General features: G+C 45.8%; 1 protein-coding gene across 7 annotated transcripts in view; it reads left to right on the forward strand.

Annotated features, from left to right (window-relative positions):
* Window positions 1-355: 355 nt before the first annotated feature.
* The window catches only part of Pknox1 (PBX/knotted 1 homeobox 1), a 53,932-nt gene continuing 32,490 nt past the window's right edge, over window positions 356-21,797 (forward strand). For 2 of the 7 annotated variants that reach the window (XM_047563828.1, XM_047563834.1), the window contains exons 1-2: window positions 356-475; window positions 21,207-21,274. The gene's annotated coding sequence lies outside the window, so the exon portion shown is untranslated. Of the gene's footprint in view, window positions 476-924; window positions 2,228-7,989; window positions 8,149-14,027; window positions 14,931-16,580; window positions 16,603-17,780; window positions 17,954-21,206; window positions 21,275-21,797 lie in introns of those variants that run through there. The other 5 variants (XM_047563829.1, XM_047563833.1, XM_047563830.1 and 2 more) reach the window with 5 other exon arrangements.

Raw genomic sequence — 21,797 nt, forward strand, 5'->3', positions numbered from 1 at the left:
CTCTAATGGTACATCCCTCACCCCCCAACTCAGGCCACAGTTGGTTCCGCCCGGCTCAGCACACTTCCCCCCAGCCGCGGCGGAGCGCTTAGAGGGGGCGTGATCATGCCCCGCTGAATAGTCATGAGTCGGGAAGCTCGGCCTCCGGGGCGGGGCAGGCCGTTGCTCGCGCCCCGACGCGGCCGGCCGGGGAGGGGCCTGACTGCGGTCGCGAGGGGCGGAGCCGAACGTCGCTCCGCCCCCGCGCAGGCCCCACCCCGCGCCCGCCGCCGCGCAGAGCGGGGGCGGGGCCCGTCGCCCGCAGGCCCCGCCCCCGCGGTGAATATTGATGCGGCGCGCGTCGGCGTCGCCCTCCTCCCATTGAGCGAAGCTGTGTCGCGTGGCCCGGCGTCGGCGTGACGGTTGGACGCGGGCGCGGCACTGCGGGTCCCGATTGCTGCAGCCGCTTGTCAGTGTGATGAAGATTGGCACCCAGGTAAGCTGTCACTCAACCGCTCCGCCGCCGCCGCCGCCGCTCTCGCCGCCGCCGTCCCTATCAATCACACCGGCCGCGGCCGCCGCTGCCGCACCGCTGCGCCGCCTCGGGTCGGGCGGGCGGCGCCCGGGGCCCGCACTTGCCCCGCCGCCCGGGGCTGGGGGCGGGCGCGGGGGAGGGGAGCGCGGCCGGGGGAGGGGGCGCCGTCCGCCCGCGGCGCGGGGGCGCGCCCGGCCTGTTTTCCTGTGTGGGCTCAGGGACGCGGAAATTTCTGGAAGGCGCCGCGGCCGCCGCTCAGGGCCCGCTCGCGGCGCGCGCTGCTAACCGTCCCTTTCGGAGCGCGGCGCGCGCCCCTGCGCGGGCGGCGGGGGCGGCGGGGGCGCGCCGAGCCGCGGGCGGGGCGCGGCCGGGGGCGCGCGGGCCGGGGCGGGGGCGGGCCGAGGGTCGGAGCGGGCGCGGCGGCCCGGGCCGGGCGGAGGGCCGCGGCGGAACATGGCGGCGGGGTCCCGGCGGTGCGGGGGCCGCGGCGGGCGGGCGGCTGCGGGCGGCGGAGACGCGTGCGGGAGGTGCCTGGCCCGGCTGCCCCGCAGCGCCGCTCGCGTTCCTTAGAGAGGTCGTGCCGCCCGAAGAAAACGTGAGGAGCACGGAGGCGCGGCGTTTCGCCGGGGTGCGGCGGCGCCTTCGGAGGGAGGCCCGGGACCGACCGCCGGGACCGACCGCCAGGCCCGCCGCGGACGCCCGCGCCCGGGACCCCTGCCCGGGGCTGCGTGTCGAGGCGGGTTCAAGTCGGCGAGCGGCGCCCGCATTTTGTCTGAATTTGATCGCAGACTCGCCGCAATCCAAGATGGATCTGACGTAGACAAGCGGTCTAAGTGAATATTTGGGCTGAGAGTTAGCTTTTTGTAAAAGTAACCCATTTTTCCTGAAGATACGGGTACTTCCCGCCAAAGGATGGATGGAAACCCCAGCTTCAGGCCTCATCTCAAGATCCTGAGTAAAGGAGCGTTCTGTTGGTATTGGATCTGATGGACTTAGGTGAAGGGCAGACGTGCTTGCCGGTGCACACGGTGATGCAGTCGAATCCGGTTGACTTGGAAGGGGGCGAGTGACTCTTTTCATCTCTTGTTCCTTAATGTGCTTAGTCTGGAGAGTGATGTGTGGATCGTCTAGTCGCAATAGTTGATTGGATCTAAAATGCACTATTGTTTTAGGTACTCTGCTCACAATTCCTACCGTTGCAGTGCTTTCTTAGCTGGGCGGTTGGAGTTGAAGCATTGAAGAGTTAAGTGTACTGTAGAATTGAGGAAACTTGGGGAATGAAGGATGGCTAGTTCCAAAGATTAACAGTCTGTTTATAATTTTAAGTGTCAGCAAGTTACCTGGTTAATGACTCGGGGTTCCTGTCCTCTAGCTTACATTTAGTTACATTTCTGACAGTGTATCCTAATTTTAGGGAAGTTCTAATTGTGAATAGCAGAAATAGAAAGTTGCAACTTGAGTAGTAACATTCTGTTTACAATTTTCATTTTTGTTTCAAATTGTTAACTGCCTGAAACTTTCAAAGAAAAGCCTGAAAGTGAGAAAGTGATGCAGAGTGTAGACCTCAGGGACCTTCACTCTCCAGGCCAAAATAAAAATATCAAGAGAATGAATGATATTTGAAATACAGTCATCAAAATATTGAACCAAATTGTTGATAGAGTCCAGTCTGAGCCTTCTGTTAGCGCAGTACATCACCCAGCTGTGACTCTGGTAAGTGTTTTGGAGTAGTAATGAGATTTCCTTGACAACTGGGCGCTTTGTGAACTTGTCTGTCACTGATCCTGCTGAAAATCCAGGGCTTATTGTCTGCTTTCCTCATTGAAGAAGTGCTAAATTTCAGCTGGAAGTTATGGCAGATAAAAGTTTTTTTCTTAGGTTCACATACTGGGTTCTTCAATAGAAGTTCATGTGCTCTGAGCCCATCCTTTTAGGAGTATGGATGGATGTGCCCCATTTCCCCCTTTTGACAGTTTCATTGATGGCAGAGGTGACTATGAATTTAGATAGCAGGGCTAGGGAAACAGCTTAGCTGTGTAGGCTCGTGTTGGGGCAAGGCTGTGAGGGTGAAAGACAAAGCCACAGCTGTAGGAGAGGCTCTCCCACTGGTTGTGCTAACTGCAGCTGTTATGGGTCTGTCCTAAGCTGTTTAAGAAAAAATGTAAAGTGGGTGCATGTTGTGCAAAAAATTCAGTCTGGAAATGGTGAACATTTGAGGAATGGGAGGCATGGTCATGTGTTGGGAAGTGCCTGTAGGCCTGGCCGCCAAAGGCTGCCAAGTGTCCTGTGTCCTGCAGATGAAAGTGAGTGCCAGGTACGTAGCCTGCTGTCTGCCTTCTGCAGGTGAATGGCAGTCCCTTGATAGACTCTGCCAGTCCCTGCCAGTTTTCTATTTCTGGAAAATTCACACCAAAGGCAGTGTGATATTACAGCAAATAAGTTGTTAGACCTGTAGTTTAAAACTTGTTTCTCTGAAGTTCTATGGTTCTGAGAACATGTCTTAGGGACTTGGGAAGGGGACAGAGCAGCCTTTTAATTCTATGTAAGATTTTTTGGGATAAAGGTCTACAGCTTTTCAAAAGTCTTGAAAACTGCCAATCTCCAGGTTCAGAGACTGAGGGTCTGTGAACTAGGACAGCATTTGTGTTTATTGTGCTGGGGATGTCACTTGGTAAAATGTATGCTCAGAGGGTGCAAAGCCCCAGGTTTGATCCTTGTGAGCGCTCGCGCGTGCACGCGCGCACACACACACACACACACACACACACACAAATGGGATTCATTTTACCATCTGGGGCCTTTCTCTAAAATGATGTCATGTGGTTATGCTGACAGGTCAAGCTGCCAGGCCCCTACCTTCACTCACTCATCAGGTTAAACTGCTCAGCATGAATTGTTAGTGTCCCTGCCTGGGGGAGATTATTTTTGCCCAGGGTGATATTGTTACCCTAAAGGTTTGTTTTCTTTGGCTTATCCTCTAGCAAGAGTAAACTTATCTCCAGGTGAGGCTGCAGAGGGAGGTCTGCTGTGATCACCAGGAATAAGCATAACAGAAATCTAGGAGGACCCCTGGAATCAACATTGCTGGATGTCTGGGCAACTGGACCATGGTCAACTCTGTGTTAGCTTGTCGTCACTGTGGCCAAAATACCTGACAACAACTTAGAGGAGGAAAAAGTATTTTGGACTCACAGTTTCAAAGGTTCAGTCCATGGTCGGCAGATTCCTTTGTTGTGGGCGTGAGTTGAAGTAGAACCTTATGGTGAAAGGGTGTGGGAGGAAAACTCTTTAACTCATGGCAGCCAGAAAGCAAGAGGTGGGAGGAGATAGAGCATGGACAAAATAGAGACCCCAAAAGCACACACCCAGTGACCTGCTTCCTCCAGCCATTGCACCACCTGCCTATGGTTGTCACCAATTAGTCCATTCAGATTATTAATCCATCAAATGGATTAATCCACTGGTTAGGGTACAGCTCTCAATTTAATCATTTCTCTGTTGGACATTTCTGCATTAGCACAGGAGCTTTGGGGAAACACCTCATACAAACCATAACAGGCTCTGACAGTATACAGCTGCCAACCAGGGATCTTGGCTGCCCTCAGGAAATTAGGCTGTTGCTCTCAGATCTGTGCTCCTTTCTGTACATTGACTCTCCAGTTTGGATCACACCCAGCTCTACCTGCCTCATCTTCTTCCCTTTCTCCAGCATACCTCAGTAAGACTGACCAAGTTCTTTACTCTGCATACCACATCCCAGGGGCTTCCAGGTGTAGTGAGGAAGGATGAGCCTCTGCATCTGCACAGTGTCCCCTTGCAGCAGGGCCTGTAGTTGGGATGGGTCACTTAGGCTGTGGATTGGTAGGTACCATGATTGCAATTTCTAGAACAGTCTGATCAGATTTGTGCAAAAATAATGCCTTCATGAGAGTTTGGTAAGCTTCCAATATGTTTTGTTATATGTTCTCCAAGATGTTTTATTATTAAGATCTGCATTTTTTTATACTAAAAGAATTTAAGGCTATAACTACAGGAAAAGAAAATGATAAACATTAAATTATCAAACTTTTAAAAATTAAAAAAATTTTTTTAAAAAAATTCCGTTTTTAAAAATTCAGTTATATGTTTATGTGTACTTTCTCCCAAACTTTTATTGTGGAGATTGATCTATCTATCTGGATACATAAACAAATTTTACTCTCTTGACCACTTTTAAGTGTACTGCTCCGTGGCATTTAGTTCATTCTTGTTCTGCATCCATCAATTTTCAGAACTGTTTTCTTAAACTGAAACTCCTCATCATTAAACTCCTCATTGACCCTCTTCCCAGCCCCTTGGCAACCACCAGTCTACTGTCTCTGAATTTGCCTGTGTACATTCCTCAGACAAGTACAGTCACACAGTACTTGTCTTTTTGTGTTTAGCTATTTTATTTAGCAAATGTTCATCCATGTTTTAGGATGTGTCAGAATTTTCATGTTTTTAAAGCAGATTAATCTTCTATTGCATGTAAGTATCATATTTTGTGTTTACATCTGTTGTTGGGTACTTGAGTTTGTTCCACTGTTCGGTTATTATGAATAATGTGGCTACAAACACAGGTGTGCAAAGACCCTGCATTCAGTTCCTCGGGGTATAGACTAAGAATTGGAATTCCTATACCATATATTAGTTATATGTTTAATCTTTTTTTTTTTTTCCCCTTCAGTACTGGTGATTGAACCAGGGTGTTCTACCACTGAGCTCCCTCCACAGCCCTTTTTATTTCGAGACAGGGTCTTGCTGAGTTGCTGAGACTGGCCTTGAACTTGGCAGTCTTGCCTTAGTCTCCTGAGTTGCTAGGATTATAGATGTGTGCCACTGCACGTGACTCTACGTGTAACTTCTTGAGGAACCACCATACTATTTCCTATAGTGTCTATACCAATTTATATTTCCAACAACACTGCACAAAGCTTCCAGTTCATATCTTCTCTATCATCTTCATTGTTTATGGTGCTTGGGGTAAAACCTAGGCCTTATGCAGCTAGGCAGGTGATCTATTACTGGACTATATCTCCAGGTCCAGTTTCCTATTTTTTGATAGTAGCCTTCCTAGTGGATGTGAGATGGCATCATATTATTTTGATTTACATTTCCCTAATGGTCAGTGTGATGTTGAGCTTCAAGTCCTTTGTCCATTTTTGAGTCTAGTGGTTTATGTACATACATTTTACATATTGATCTGTTAAGGTATTTTGTGTTGTATTGTCAGTTGATGTTGTAGGGTATTTTTGTGTATATTTACATAAATGTTTCTCATTAAAATCTAAGATCTAACAGTTTTTCAATTGTTTCTATGTCTGTGTATACACATAATTATTTATAGTCATGTCCAGTGTGTCAAAGTCTTTAGCACTTAGGTTTTTTGACATTTTATGTGTTTTGCCCTCTGAAAGCTGACTTTCCTCACCAAGCTTGGTGCTAGCCAGGTTGATTGGGAGTGTGGGTCTGAAGGGCAGCAGCTTCTGAAAGGGGTGGGCCTGCTAAGGCCATTTCTACACTACCGAATCTCTGAGCATAAGCAGTGCCATGGGAGAAAGACTGTCATTGGGAAAGGCTTCCTTGGTGTAAGGGTTAAGGCTCCTATTTTTCTTTCTTTTCTGGTGCTGGGGATTGCACTTAAGGCCTCATGCCTACTAAGCACATGCTCTACCACTGGGCTACATCCCCAACTCCCTCTTTTTCATATAGCTCATGCCGTGATCCTTAATAACAAGGACATGATGGAAGTTGTGCATGTCTCACTACTGGAAGATGTCTTGTGCTTTTAATTATGATGAACAGTGATAACATAGTAAGCTCATTTCTATAGTTCTGTACACTGAATGTGACAACTAGGAAAAGTAGTATAACATGATCCGAGGTGAACTCTAAACCATTTATAGAAGTTGGTTTTCTTGAATACGATAAAAATTGTGTTAACTTACAAAAAAAAAATTTGCATGCCAGTTTGTAACGATGTCAATGAGAGTTAATCTTTGATGTGAATGCAAATTTACTGCAATAGGTGTCTACTAAAATAAATTCTAAATGCACTAAAATGTTTTTGTTAGAATTTTGCTTTGTCTTCAGTAGACATGTACAGACTTTTGGATTAGAGATACTTTCTTTGTACAAGTTTTCAAAGAATTTAATATCTGTGATTTTATTTGGATGTTAAATTTCAGGTGGGACCCCCCCAAACCTTGTTTGAAAAATAAAGTAATTTCTTGGCAAATGCTTTTCGTTGAATGAAATTATTTGTTGATTGAACATCTCCGGGGTGGGAAATGAGGGGCTTGTCTTTTGAGCCCCAACTGGCTAAAACTTGTCAAAAATAGTGAAAACTCCCTAAATTATAGTGATGTGTAGTGTCCCAAAAGGTGGGTTAGAGAAGGTGTCTTTTATGAATATAGAATTTTGGCAATTTTCTTGGGTGCCTTGAGAGTTTTTGTAGGTTTGTTAATAGATTTAGTTTGGGAAAGGATCATCAGTTAAGTGTTTTTTGGAAAAAATAATGAGGAAAAAATCTAGAGATTCAGCCCCAGGACTCTTGCTATTGCCTCCAGTTCTTTTCTAGTTTCATAGCTATGTGTCTTAATAAGGCCTTTGACCTCGAAGATACTAGAACTGAGCTTACCCTTCTGTGCTGGGTAACATGTTCTGTGTTTTGCCAACAGCAGGGAGGTGCTCTGCTAGAGTGGTAGTCCTGTGGGTGTGGCAACTGGAGAGGAACTCGGGATGCTTGGACTTATCAGGCACCAGTGCATGATATATGTCATCAGAATGAGTAGAGAACTTTTCCACAGGGCTGAAAGAAGTACATTTTTTTTTTTTTTTTTTTTTTTTAAAGACATGGCTTTAAACAGCTGTACTTCAGGCCAGGGATTGGCAGACTCCAGGCCTGTGAGTCATATCCCAGTGCATTCTGGTTTCATATGCCCAGAGCTGAGAATGGTTCATACATATTTTTAAAAAAATCTATAAAGAATATGAATAGAAGTAGTATGTGGTTCACAAACCTACAATACTTAATATCTAGCCCTTAATAGAAGCAGTTCACGGGACCACCCCATCCCTCACCCCTACCCTGGCCATAGTTCTCAATGGAAACAAATCAAAGTTGATCTGGATCTAAGTGAAATCAAATAGCATTATTTTGGAGGAAATACGAATAACAATGAGGAATAGTTAAGATAATTTCCCCTTAATGGGCTCCTGCCTTGATATGATGGGTATGTAGGTCACCTATAAAAAGAGAGCCTAAGGAAATAGCTCTTAAATCATTAGGATTGTAAGAGTACACGTATGTAGGTCCTAGAACTTGACTCTAGAACTCTTTGCCCTAGTGACTAGTTCCCTTTGAACATTGGGAACGCTTACTTTGCTTTTGTGTAATTGATGATGCTCAGTTATGGAAACCAATTGGGATGGGGTGTTCTGTTTTTTTTTAGGTGGTGGAAGATAACTACTAGATGCCTGAAGTTAGGATGCGTAACTCCTGAAGTGCAGAGGGGGAAAACACAAAGAAAAACCTCGACAAGAGAGACTAAAGGAAAAACAGAAACCCAAGGAAATGCGCTTGGGATATTTTTCTTAAAAACAAAACTAAGGTGATATGAATATGCCAAATATATGAGGAATCACAGCTAATGTGAAAGGGTAAATGTAAGGTAATAAACTTCCAGATTTAGTACAAAAGAGACATCTCGCTGAGTGTTCTGCATAAGTCAGACATCTAAAGCTAACACATAGAGGAGAAATAAGGGATGGAGAACTGAATCAGTCCAACAAGAAAGAGTGGAGCATCATCGTCACCATCAAACAAGGCTGAAGTCATGATAATGGCACTGGACAGAGGAGAAGAGCTATTGAGGGCTACTAACGTCACTACTTACACCTCACTGCAGTCGATCCTGATGGGATGGGGGCTTGTCAGCTCTGCATGCGGAGGGAGGGACCTTGCCCTGACTTCTATAACCCAGGTCAAATGGAGTTCTCAGCCTGGCATCAGGGTCAGCCTCCATTGAGATCACCCTTATGCTAATAACAGTGTCTCCAGGCTTTGCCAAATGCCCTTGGGGGGCCAAAATTGTCTCCAGTTGAGAATTGTTGATGTAGGGGATTTAAGTAATATGGTGACTATGTTGGAGCTAATGGACAAGTACAGAAATTTGTGCCCAATAAACAAATGTAGATTCTTATCAGTCACATAAGACACTTCAACAAAATTGGCTATATATTAGGCCATAAAGAAAAATCCCAAGTGTTCAAAAGTAAATCCTATAGGTCAAAATCTCAGACTGCAGTGACACCAGCTGCTTGGAACTTCAGAGTAGGATAGCTTGCAGGGTGTGGTGGCCATGCCTGTAAGTGACTTGGGGGCTGAGGCAGGCTGGCAACTTAGCAAGATCCTGTCTCAATAATTGAAAAGGGGCTTAGGATGTAGCCAGTGGTAGGGCACCCTTGAGTTCAACCCCAGTACCACAGAGAGAGAACAGACATCTAAAGGTATCTGATCATCTGGATATTTTAAGATCTGTATATATCTTGGATTAAAGAGGAGTTCACAAACTACTTTCTGACTACAAGTGAATGACAGTAAAGGTCCTGACCTGTGGGGTGAGGCACAAACTGCTTTTGGGAGAAAAACATGATGGAGCCTAGAGTGCATTTATTGGAGAACAAGCAAGTAAGTGAATTGAGCTTTCAGCATGATATCAGAAAAATAAAATCAGCCCCAAAAGAAGACAGGCAAATAGATTAAGGAGCAAGGACAGTGTTTTTTAAAGGAACGTAATGGCAGATTAAAGGCACACCTAAGAACATGCCGTGTACAACTCGATGACTTGAGGAGCTCTGGGTAGCTTATGACTGGGCTATAAATGGTCAGAGTCAACCTTTGAGGTAGAACACCTGTATAGACCAGAAGTTTGAGACAAGATTGAGAAGGTAGGCAAGATGTATCTCCTTCAGAAGGCACTAGGCACAGATGGGTGAGTTAGATTGAATTTTCATGAAACAGGTAATTTCTGTGTTGTGCAGATTGTAGCAACGATTTGCTAAACCAAAGTCAGCACCTGCCAAGTTTGAGCACCCCACATCGTGATAGTAGCAGTGGTGAACAAACAGGAGAGGGTCTCTGCTGATCGGTAGTAGTGAAGGAAGGAGCTCTCAAGATCCTTCAGATAACGGTGGCTCACAACTGTGCCGAGGACTGAAAGGGAGGCCAGTATGCCTTGAACTGGGGGTCAGAGGTCAGGGATGACTCCTTCCTGGGATGGGAGGGAGTGAAGCCATGCCAGATGGAAGAGAACTGGAGCTCAGAGGAACCCAAAAGGACTGGCATGACTGTGGTGCAGGGAGGGGCTGGATGAGGCCCAGGCTTGCCCAGGATCATTGACTGTGCTCAGCTTTAGGGTCTTTATCTGGTAAGCAATAGAAATGCCCTGAAGGGTTTTAAACAGGTGTGTCATGATCAGATTGAAGTTTCCAGAAACTCTCTTAAAAAGACTTGGAAACATGCCTGTGCCCACGCAGGGGAATGGCTAGGTAGATAGTGGTCAGTTTAGGTGCAGCTGAGCGTGCTGCAGCTCTAAGCAGGAGCGAAGGTGATCTCCACCTACTAAGAGGCATCCGTAGGCCAAGTGAGGAGAGCAAGGCCCAGGATGTGAGGACCAGGCCCTTTACCTAGACAGGCCCCAGGCCAGTCAGCAGGAGATCCTTGTGGAGGAGGCAGCTGGCAGTTCATTTTCCTCCTAGCCATTTTAGGATTATTGCTGGATCCCCTGCAACCAAGAATAGCAAGAGAAAGGCACACAATTTACTTAATCTAAGTTTTGCATGACATGGGAACCATCACAAGGAAATGAGGACCCAGTGGAGTGTTTGAACCTGAGTTTTTTTTACAAAGTTTGATTAAGAGTGGAAAGTCATGGAGAAAAGGATAGGACCAAGGGAGTTATATATAATCCACTGGGGAAACTGAGCAGGGCTGATTTACTCCAGTTCCTCTCAGCGTCCCTGCTTTAGGGATAAGACCATGCCCTTCCTCCAGTATAGGGAAGGCACCACTTATTGGAGGGTCTTATGACCTGTTCTAGGGGAGACTGTGGGGGACAGTAGACTCCCTTACATGCATTTTCTCAAATTTGCTCAGTTTAAAATATTTAATATACCAAGGTGCCACCCTGAGGATAGCATGACCTGAGCTCTATCAAAGCCCTATGCTTATGTATAGTTGTTTAAAAATTAGAACAAAAAGAACCTAGGCAGTTTTTTAGTACTTATATTTTTAGTAAAATTATTCGTGTTATTTCGAAACTACTATGTATATCATGATAGATGAATCATTATGTTGCTGTTAGGCAACAAGAGTTTAAGGATAGGAGAAAAGACATACAGATATGAAATTAAAGCAATTAAATAAATACCCTGTAATCCCAAATTTGATTAGATCTATCTATTTTAAGAATTTTTTATGAGAAATATTTCTTGTCTCACTAGAAACTACTCTAAAGGGGGATAGGCTTGGGAATAGTGGCCACCCAGTAGCAAGGAGCACAAACAGACTTGGATTGTGCCCTCTGTCTCACCCTGAGGAGTCACAGCCCCTGGGATCAATGGCAGTGTCTAGGTTTGGTACAGAAAATGAGACATGATTATCTCATTTTATCTGAAAGCAAGAAAGCTACTAAGAATTAGTAGGATCGTGTTAAAGGCCAGAGAGGCTAATGGAAGGGACTTGTGTTGGCTGGTGATGGGATTATTTGTAACATTAAAAAATATGTATGTAACTGTGATCTCAGCCACTTGGGAGACTGAAGCGGGAGAATCCCCAGTTTGAGACCAGCCTGGGCAACTGGGCAAGAGCCTGTCTCAAAATAAAATAAAAAGGACTGAGGATGTAACTTAGTAGTAGAACACTTAACCTAACATTTATGTGAGACCCTGAACTCAATTCCCAGTTTAAAAAAGAGAGGCATATATATATATAATATATTAAGAATGTCTATTTATCTAACAAAATGTTCAAAACCATGAGATCATAACGTGCTAAAAACAGCCTCACTGGTCACTACTTGGAAACACTAGGGAACCAGTATATTGTTCTGAAAACCAAAGGGAAAGAAACAGGCATTTAAAAACCCCAGAGTTTCTGGTCATGGTGGTGCAGGCCTGTAATGTAACTAGCAATGTGGGAGGCTGAGTCAAGTTCAAGGTAAGCCTCAACAACTTGGCAAAACCCTGTTTCAAAAAAATAGAAAGGGCTGGGGATGTAGCTCAGTGGTAGAGTGCCTCTGGGTTCAATTCCCAGTATTGAAACAAAACAGAAGGAAGCAAACAAGCCCATGTTTGAGACTGCCATGTGGAGAATGGACTTAGGGGTTGGTAGGTGTGGCATGGAAGAAAGGCCAGAGGCTGAGTCTGGGATTCAGAGATGGGGAGGCGATGGGGTGCCTCACCTGCTCTGCAGTGACGTGATGGAGCGACCAATAAACTTTGTTGTCCACTTCCAGCTGACTCTTCTCTAGAGTGTAAATTTGGAGAATACTCTGCAATTGTAGTCAGGTTCTTTGTCATCCAGAACAAGCCTTTCTATTCTCAGGAGCAGTGTCCAGTATCCTTCGTGGCCATCAGTACCTGGTGGTGCGCCTGTGTTACTTATGTGAGCAGGTCAGGTGGAAAGAGTGACCCTTCCATTTCAGGAACTGTGTTCTGGCTATTGAAGATGCCCTAGCTCCAGGAGGCCTTCCCTACTTCAACCGATGAGCCTGTCATTCTCCTTGAAGCAGAATCACGTGTGTGTGCAGCAATGAAAGTGTATCCTGGTCTTGATAGAACCTGGGTCATGCTGTTTACCTGACAGGTCGCCTTTTGCTGCCTTGATGTTTGTAGATGGAACTGAAGTCAGCAGGCACCAAAGCTGTGCTGATTGTTGAAGATGCTTCTGATTCTCTGTGTGAGGTCCACATTCTCTTAGAAACAAAACCGTCTTATTCTCAGACACAGTGTCAAGTACAACAAATGACAGGGCTTTAGTGCCTGACAAACTGAGCTGAGAAAGTTGCTCAACCTTGGTACCAGTTTCCTTAACAGTGTTAATGTGTTTTAAAGCACCTACTAGAGTGTCCGGTCCTTCCTGGTGTGAACCCAATAACCCCATCACTGACATAGAACAGCCTTTTTATCTTCTGTGCCAGGAGATTGGGAAAGATATAGAGGAAGGAGCCTTTCTCTCCTCCACCAAGTTTGTGTCCTTGGCTGGGAGGACAGAGGCCAGGGGTGGCTTGAGGACTGAGGAACAGAATTGTTTAAATTATTTTTAGTTGTAGCTGGACACAATGCCTTTATTTATTTATTTATTTATTTCTATGGGTGCTGAGGATCAAACCCAGTGCCTTACACATGCCAGGCAAGTGCTGTACCACTGAGCTACAATGGAGTTCCAAGGAATAGGATCTTATTTTGGTACTGGGGATGGAACCCAGGATTGTTTAACCACCGAACCATATCCTTAGCCCTTTTTATTTTTTATTTTGACACAGGGTCTTGGTAAGTTGTTTAGGGCCTTGCTAAATTGCTGGGGCTGGCCTTGAACTTGCAATCCTCCTGCCTCAGCCTCCTGAGTTACTAGGATTACAAATGTGCACCTCTGTGCCCAAGGAGGGACAGAATCTTTTGCAGGCATTTTCTCAAGTCTGGCAGTTGATGGCAATAAGCTGAAAGATAAGTGGGGGTGCTGACCAGAGCAACTATCTGTGGATGTCCCATGTGACTTGAGTTTCTCACAGCCTGGGGTCTCCCTCACAGCCTGGGGCCTCCCTCACAGCCTGGGCTCTTCCTCACAGCCTGGGACCTCCCTCACAGCCTGGGGTCTCCCTCACAGTCTGGGGCCTCCCTCACAGCCTGGGGCCTCCCTCACAGCCTGGGACCTAACTCACAGCCTGGGACCTCCCTCACAGCCTGGGGCCTCCCTCACAGCCTGGGGCCTCCCTCAAGCCTGGGGCCTCCCTCACAACCTGGGGTCTCCCGCACAGCCTGGGGTCTCCCGCACAGTCTTGGGGTCTCCTTCACAGCACTGTGGACTTCATGGCAGCTTCTAGAGGCCCTCCTCACACTGTAAGGCCTTGGTCTCATCGGTCTTCCTTCCAGGGGTCAAGGAGTGAGTACTCTTGCTGATAAGGCAGGAGCTGCCTCATCTTATGAACCAGGCCTGGAGTCACGCCTTGGTCTGTTTTTGTTGCTGTAACGGAGTACCACTGAGTTGGTTGCAGGAGTAATGTCCTCCAAGGTTCGCACATTGAAGGCTTGGTGCTCAGTGCATCCAGGTTCAAGGGCAAGGCTTTTGGGAATCACTGGATCACTATATTCTGATCTCATCAATGGAGTACCAGAGAAAGGGGATCTGCTGGCATGGGCAATATACAGTAGGCACTCCAACACTAACTCTCCTCATGCTCCCCTCCTCCACTCCCTTCTCCTGATGCAGGACTTGAAGATGTGGCCTCTTGGGAAACTCTTCTGTGTGTCTGTCATCTGCATGGACTGTGTCAACAAGACTGCTGGGGGCTTTTGAAACACGTTCCTTCCAAGCATCACACGTTCACCTCTTGGGCGCCTGTGCTATACACAGTCCAGGACACAGCCATATATCCCAGATTAAGCAAGAGGAAGCTGGCCTGGCCCTGCTTGGTGTGGGTGCAGACAGCACCAGACCTGTCTCACCAGAGCCTTAGTCTGTGCTGGAGTTCGTTGCATTCAGCAGGATTTTTGTAAAAACAAAAATTTCAAAGTTTTGTGTATTTTAAATATTTTTAAAAGCTCTCCCTAGTCCAGTGTCTTATTTCTTCTATTCCATTGACTTTTTAGTCTGTTCTTATGCTATTACCCACCCTTTTTTGTTGTTACTGTGACCTTATGTTTTGAAATTTGGTATTTCTTAAACTGTTTTTTAGGGCACTTCAGCTACTCACAGATCTTCGCTCTGTTTACATTTGAGAGTAGTTGGAATTTGTCTAATACAACAGGATTTTTTGGGGGATCGGGGGAGCAGTGCTAGAATGGAGCCAGGGTCCTGTGCATGTTAGGCAAGTACTTTTACCTCTGCTAGGTCCTGAGGCCAACAGCAGGAGTTTTGATTGGGATCTGCATGACTTACAGATGATGTCTACTGAGAAAACCCAGCAGAATGCACATCAACTGTTAGAGTTAAAGGAGAGTTCAGCAAAATCGGCAAGTGCATGGTCAGTCTGTCCAAACCAGTGACATTTCTCATTAATAATCCACCAAAAAGTGTAATTTCACTGAGGTACTTGAGACAACCACAAGATAACCCATGAGGAATTCAACATTTAGAAGACTTCCCTAAAGAAGACATCAGACTTCACAGTAGGTGACGAGGTGTGGACCTGAGTAATGAAGAGGACTCTGCGCTCTTGGAGAAGATGACTGGGATGTCGAAGATGTCTCTTCTCCCCAGATTAGTCCATAAATAAGTTTCACAGTTGAAGTTGTTTCTTGACAGCAGGGACTGCATTTGTTTACTGCTCCCTGCCAGCACTTAGGACAGATCCTCGCAAGAAGAGGGACCTTCAGAGATAGCTGTGGAGCTGATGATGGCGCAGAGATGCTGGTGTGGCTGCCTTCTCACTGTGGGGTGCCACTCGCTGCTCTGCGCGCCTCAGGGTCAGGCCCTCTCGTTTCGTGATGGCGTGATGGATGCTTATGGCTGATTTCACTGTTCCCCTGTGCCTGGGTGTGAACAGGCTCTGTTTCCATTCTTTATTATTATAAAGTAAAAAACATCTTTGCCATCTAGCTTTTCCTGTCATGATTTTTTTTTTTTTTTTTAATTCTGCTTTTGGTGCTTGGGATGGATCCCAGGGCTCCCAGCAGGCTGAGCATGTGCTCTACCACTGAGCTCTACCCCAGCCCCTTGCCATGATTTTTAAATGCCCTTTGAAATGAGGCTTTTAAACCCAGAGAAGATAGAGATACTTTCAAATCAGTATTTCTTAGGGCTATACTTACAGGCCTGGTTTTTCCTTATGCTTTTATGTAGAATTTGTAATTCTACATAGATTCAGTAAGTTTGAACTTTCCACCTTTAGGATGACCTGTGAATAACTCCAGTTGATCACGTTAGGTATGCTGTTTTTAATGATCAGTTCCATTTACAACTTGAATTTTATGCATTTTGAACTATAGTTTTAAGTTTAGTAGATACAGTTTTTTTGGGGAGCGGGGCAGGGTACTGGGGATTGAAGTCAGGTGCACTCGACCAGTGAGCCACATCACCAGCCCTATTTTATATTTTATTTAGAGATAGGGTCTCACTAAGTTGCTTAGCACCTCGCTGTTGCTGAGGCTGGCTTTGAACTCCTGCCCTGCCCTCTGGAGCTGCTGGGATTACAGGCATGCACCATCATACCCGGCAATAAGAGTTTATTTTTAAGAGTTTTGTTGTTTTTTTCCCCACTTGAGGGGCCGGGGATTCTGCAGTCCTTGCGCAGAGTTTATTTTTAAAAGCACCTTAGTGCCTGATTAAAGAATTCCCTTCTTAAGTAGATCTAATAATTTGGAAATACAGTAGATCTCAAGTTCTCACACTTTGTAAACCCATCTACCAGGAAGTGAGCTCTGTGGGACCAGGTCCGGGCCCTGCCCACTAGGCACCACCAGTTTGAGAAGAGTGCTTAGCAGTCTTATTAGCTTCAAAAAGTGAGGAAAAGTAAGCAGTCTTAGTAAATTTCTCTCTTAGATCTTTTGACTGAAAAAGAGCTCATTTCTAAAATTTAGTAATTCATTCTATGTTGGAATCAAGGCCAAAATCAAAGAGTATTTGCCAAATTTTCTAAAATACTACAAACAATTTCTCTTGGTCTTTTTTCTATTGCTAAAACAAAATACCTGAGATGAGGTAATTCATGAAGAATAGGGGGTTTCCTTGCTTACAGTTCTAAAGGCTGGAAAGTCCAGAGTGTGGCGCCTGCGTCTGCTTAGCCCTGGCGGGGCCTTCTTGCTGCATCACGACATGGCAGAGGGCATCACATGGGGGACAGCAGGTGTGCCAGCTTGGGTCTCTTCCTCTTCCTGTAGTACTACCCTCATGACCTCATCTACCCTTATTGCCTTCCAAACTCCCCCTCCATATACCATGAGAATATGGATTGGGGGATTGCTTCCAGTACATGGAATTTGGGATAACACATTCAAACCAGAGCATACCTTTAATACCAAATACATTGACTATTCTGAAACTGAAGACTAGAATTAGAATGTTAAAGTCGAAACCTTCCTTTAGGATACCACTAAGATAATTACTGAATCATTCAGTCAAGTAGAGGGTCCCCTCTGAGACCCCATCGGCAGGAGGCCCTTGGTGGTAGGGATGAGCAGGGATGGGGGAATGCCACATCCAGCTTTCCTGTCTGTGCTGGGTCTCATCTCTCTGGGACTTTACACCAGAGTCACTGTCCAAACTTAGCAAAGGGTGGACATCACTGCTGATGGGACTCACTCAGTCTGGTCACATCTGACTCTTCTGCTCTGTTCTTCCAGTGGCCAGACTAGCATGCTTAAAAATATCATTAACACGCCAGCCTGTTAGAGGCAGCCCATATTTCATACTCTGTCAGCCTTTAAGGCCACCACGCTAAAGCTGTATTCTCAATTTTGAGATACATGTAATATTTCTGTGGCTAGGCTTGTATATGGTCAAACTGCTTTCCAAAGCAGTGCACGTGTGACCTGGGGCCAACACCCATGAGTTCCAGGTTATACTTCAGCTTTGCTTCAAACATAGTAATTGGTAGGTGAAAAAGGAACTATCTATCATCTATCTATCTATCTATCTATCTATCTATCTATCTATCTCTCTGCCACTGAGCTATATCCCCAGTGTCTGCCTATCTGTCTGTCTGTCTCTGTCTCTCTCTCTCTCTCTGTCCTGGGGATTGAACCCAGGGATGCCTTACCATTGAGCTGCATCCCTCATTCTTTAGAAAAAAAATTTTTTTGAGACTGGTCTCACTAAGTTGCTGAGATCCTCCAGTCTCCCAGATCTCTGGGATTATAGGTATGCACCACTGCACTTGGCCTTGATTGCCTCTCAATTTGAAATCAGCATTGGGTTTTGATGTAATGCCTATTAGAATGGTTTTCGATAAAGGTGGGCCTGCTTACCACTCCTTGTGGGCTGGGTTCTTTCCCAGTTAATGAAAGGTTTCACTTCATCACTCAGGTTCTGTCTTGGGCCTGTCCTGCCCTGAGTTGATGGACAGAGGTGATGGCCTGAGCTTAATTCAGATCATGGCCTTGTAAAGACTAAGAAGTTGAGCTTCAGCGAGACTGGGATTCTGCTGGGAACTGTTGGCCTGCCAGATTCAAGGGACTGTCAACTCTGCTACCAAAAAGGTGGTATGTCCCTCTGCTGGAGAGTGGGATTCAGTGAACAATTCTACAAATGATGAGCAGCAGTTTTGCAAGTGACTCTTTTATGAGTGGGGCCATCTTGAGTGGGAGGCACCATCTGTAGGCAATTTCTCTCTGGCTTCCTTTCTTGGTGGTCAGTAGGAGTGTTGGCCATCACAGTACTCTGCTCCCCTGAATTTACTCAACAGTATTTGTTGTAAGGAGTTGTTTGTTTATTTATTTATTTATTTATTTATTTATTTATTTATTTATTTATTTTGGGGAGTACCAGGGATTGAACTCAGGGGCACTTGACCACTGAGCCACACCCCCAGCCCTATTTTGTATTTTATTTAGAGACAGGATCTCACTGAGTTGCTTAGTGCCTCACTTATGCTGAGTCTGGCTTTGAACTCACAATCCTCCTGCCTCAGCCTCCCAAGCAGCAGGTGTTGCCTTTAAAAAAAAAAAAAAATTCTTTGTATGGTGTTTTGATGTAGGGAGAGCACATTTTCAGAGCTTTTGACACAACTTTCAAAATTTTGCTTTAGAATGTTTTAATAAATGTATATCAAATTTAGAATTTTTTTATCAGTTTTGAAAAAGGGTTACAAATATTGAAGCTTTTGAAGTAAAATTCTGACTTTCCCCCAATATTTATTATGAACATTTGGAAAGAGAAAGCTGAAAGAGAAGAAAAGTGATTACCAACCTGGATTCCACTGTGGTTGATGTCTGGCCCAAGTTTACTTAGTTATGTGTGTACTTTTGTTGATCCAGTTGAAATAAGTGTGGCTTTCATAACCCTAAATCAACACACCTCGGCATGAGCCTCTCAGAATGAAGATACTTATGCAGCAAATATACATAAATAGCTTTATCAAACTGTCAAGGCAACAATCTCTAATACTAATTTTATTTTATTTTATTTATTTTATTTTTTTTTTTTGGGGGAGTGCTGGGAATCGAACCCAGGGCCTTATGCTTACAAGGCAAGCACTCTACCAACTGAGCTATCTCCCCAGCCCCTAATACTAATTTTATTTTCATGTCTCCCCAGATTTCCTTAAATTATCTTCTACAGCATTTTCCTCTCTTTTCTTTTGTTGTGGTGGGGTTTTTGTTTTTGGATTTTTGAGACAGGTCTTGCTATGTTGCCCAGGCTGTTCTCAATCTTGTGGGCTCAAGTGATCCTCCTGTCTCAGCCTCCTGATTAGCTGGGACAAGAGCCATGCACCACTATTCCTGGCCAGCTTTTGTTTTGATCACATACGTGTTTGGTTGTTGTTTCTTTTAACTCAAAATACTTACTACACCTCTTGTATAATTTTAAAATTTAAAAAGCCCTGTGCTTTGAATTTCAGACAGAGAAGTTACAGAGATTATACAAAGATTTCCTATATACTTTTCCCAGATGTTAACATTTTACCAAACTCTAGCTTTATCATGCTTGTTCTCTCCATCTCTTATATTCTCTCTGTATAGACACACACACAAACTCTTAAACATTTGATTCACAGTATGCCTCTCAAAACCAGAATACTCCACTAACTAACCCTAATACAGTGAGTGGTTAGGTAGGAAAGAAGTACTGGTACAGTACTAAAATCCACTCTTTGTTTAGATTCTGCCATTTGTTTTACTAATAAGCTTTATAGACCCAGTTCAGAGTCACATGCTGTTCTGTTGTTTCTTTCTGACTTGGAGAGGTCCATTAGTCTTTTGTTATCTTCACACTTCTTAGGAGCACTGGCTACTTATTTTCCAAAATGCCTCTTGTTTTAGTCAGCTTTTTTTTACTGCCATGACCAAAAGACCTGACAAGAACAATTTTATGTAGGAAAAGTTTATTTGAGGGCTCACGGTTTCAGAGGTCTCAGTCCACAGACAGCTGGTTCCAACTGAGGTGAGACCAATTTGGTGAAAGAAAGCAGCTGAGGACATGGTGCCAGGAAGAAGAGAGGCTAAGCTGAGCTCACAAAATATATACCCCAAAGGCGTGCCCCCAGCGACCTGTTCCTTCAACCACAGGCCACCTGTCTGTAGTCACCATTCAATTAATCCCTGTCCTGCAACTAGTGGGGTCCCAGGTGATCACGGTCTGGGGATGGTGCTAGGCTGGAGTCCGCATGGGCAGAGGGGCAGGTGAAAGTGAAATTAGAGAGAAGGTGGAATTTGGAGGAGGGCCAGGTTTTGGTTAAGGAGAAGCCCTTAGGAGACACTCAGGGACAAGTTTGTGTGGTGTCTGTGCCTTGAGAGTGGGGCTGAGGGTAGGATTGAGCACAGCTTGGGGATCCACATGGTCGTGGTTCACGAAGCTTTTCCTTGTGTCTTCACTGTGACACACGTGCCTTGGCTTCCTAGTTGAGCTGCTCATGATGTCACTACAGTTGCTCCTGGTGTGGAGTTTCAGGCGACAGTGCTTCTTCCTGTCCTGCTCCCCTCAGGCTCTCCACTTACCAGCTGTGGTGCTCAGCCTTCTTTTTCTTGACCTTCAGCTGTTCTTCGTGTGATCGCCACCCACCCCCCATGTGACTTCAGTGGCACAACCTGGTTCTGCTCATCCCACCTGCTGCTGCTCCTCATCCTGTGCTTTGTCCTCCTGTCTTCCTGACCTCCAGACCAACTTGGTCTCGTCCAGTCTGGGGGCTTTACACAGTGCGTTTGTTTGCTAGGGCTGCCGTGACAAATTGCCACAAACCAGGTAGGCTAGAGCAGCGTGCTCTCCTGGCAAGGGTGAGGCCTCGGATTCAATCCCAGGTCCTGTTAAAACCAAACCAAAACAAAACACGGGACTTTTCTCTCACATTTCTGGAGACCAGAAGTTCAGGGTTTGATGCCTCTAAAGTCTTCAAGGGAGGCTCCTCCCTTGTCTCTTTGACCTCTGGTGGCACCAGCCATCCTTGGCCTCTGCCACTAGTGGATGCCCTTGCAGTCCCTGCTTTTATCTTTTGATGTTCCCCAGTGTGCCTCAGATCTTCTCTCTTCTCATATGTACAGCCTGTCACTGGATTCTAAACCTGGGATTCTGTCACCTCAGACCCTGACATCATTTCATGTGTAATCCATTTCTAAATCAGGTCCCACACACAGGTCCCAGCAGGAGGGAGTTAGATGTGTCTCGTGAAGGATGCAGTCCACCCTCCACACGTACTAGCCATACCCTGATGATGACCAAGTGTGTTTCCAGCCCAGATGCCTGCGTGGTTCTGAGAAGCCTTTCCAACCTGAAATCTCTCCTTGTTTTCCCTCCCAGGCCAAGAAGTTACTCTTTACCTGTCTGCTCGTCTTGGGACCTACATCTCTGCTCTTCCAGGTGCTCAGGTGGGAAGCTCATACCTGTCCTGTACCCCTTCCCCCTCCACTCCAGTCTGCCCATAGTCCCCTTGGCTCACCTCTGCCTGGACTCTGCAGTGCTCACACCCCAACCCCATCTTTCCTGGGCTCCAAAGCTACACAGTCTCTTTTGCACACGTAATCAGAGCTTGAGTCACATCATGGACTGTTTACATCTCTTGTGATTTTCCATTCTGCTTGGGACACAGGCATCTTCCCTGTGGCCATAGAATCACCTCTCCTGCATCTCCTCTGCTCTACCCAGTCACCCTGTCTCCTGACTTCCTTTGGTCCCAACACCTCCTGACATTTACCTGCATACACATCAGTGCCTGTGGTGTCATCAGTTTGTGTCTGCCCTGCCTGTCTTGTTGGCCTGTTGTGTCTATGCCCCAGTGTGTAGAACTGCCCAACACAACAAGCATTTGCAGAAGGAGGGAGAGAGTGATCCCGTGCCCCCATGGTTTCATGAAGTCATGCATCAGCCCTTCCATACACCAGCTCCTCAACC

Source organism: Sciurus carolinensis, chromosome 9 (genome assembly GCF_902686445.1).
Source record: "Sciurus carolinensis chromosome 9, mSciCar1.2, whole genome shotgun sequence".
In the NCBI taxonomy this organism is placed as follows: Eukaryota; Metazoa; Chordata; class Mammalia; order Rodentia; family Sciuridae; genus Sciurus; species Sciurus carolinensis.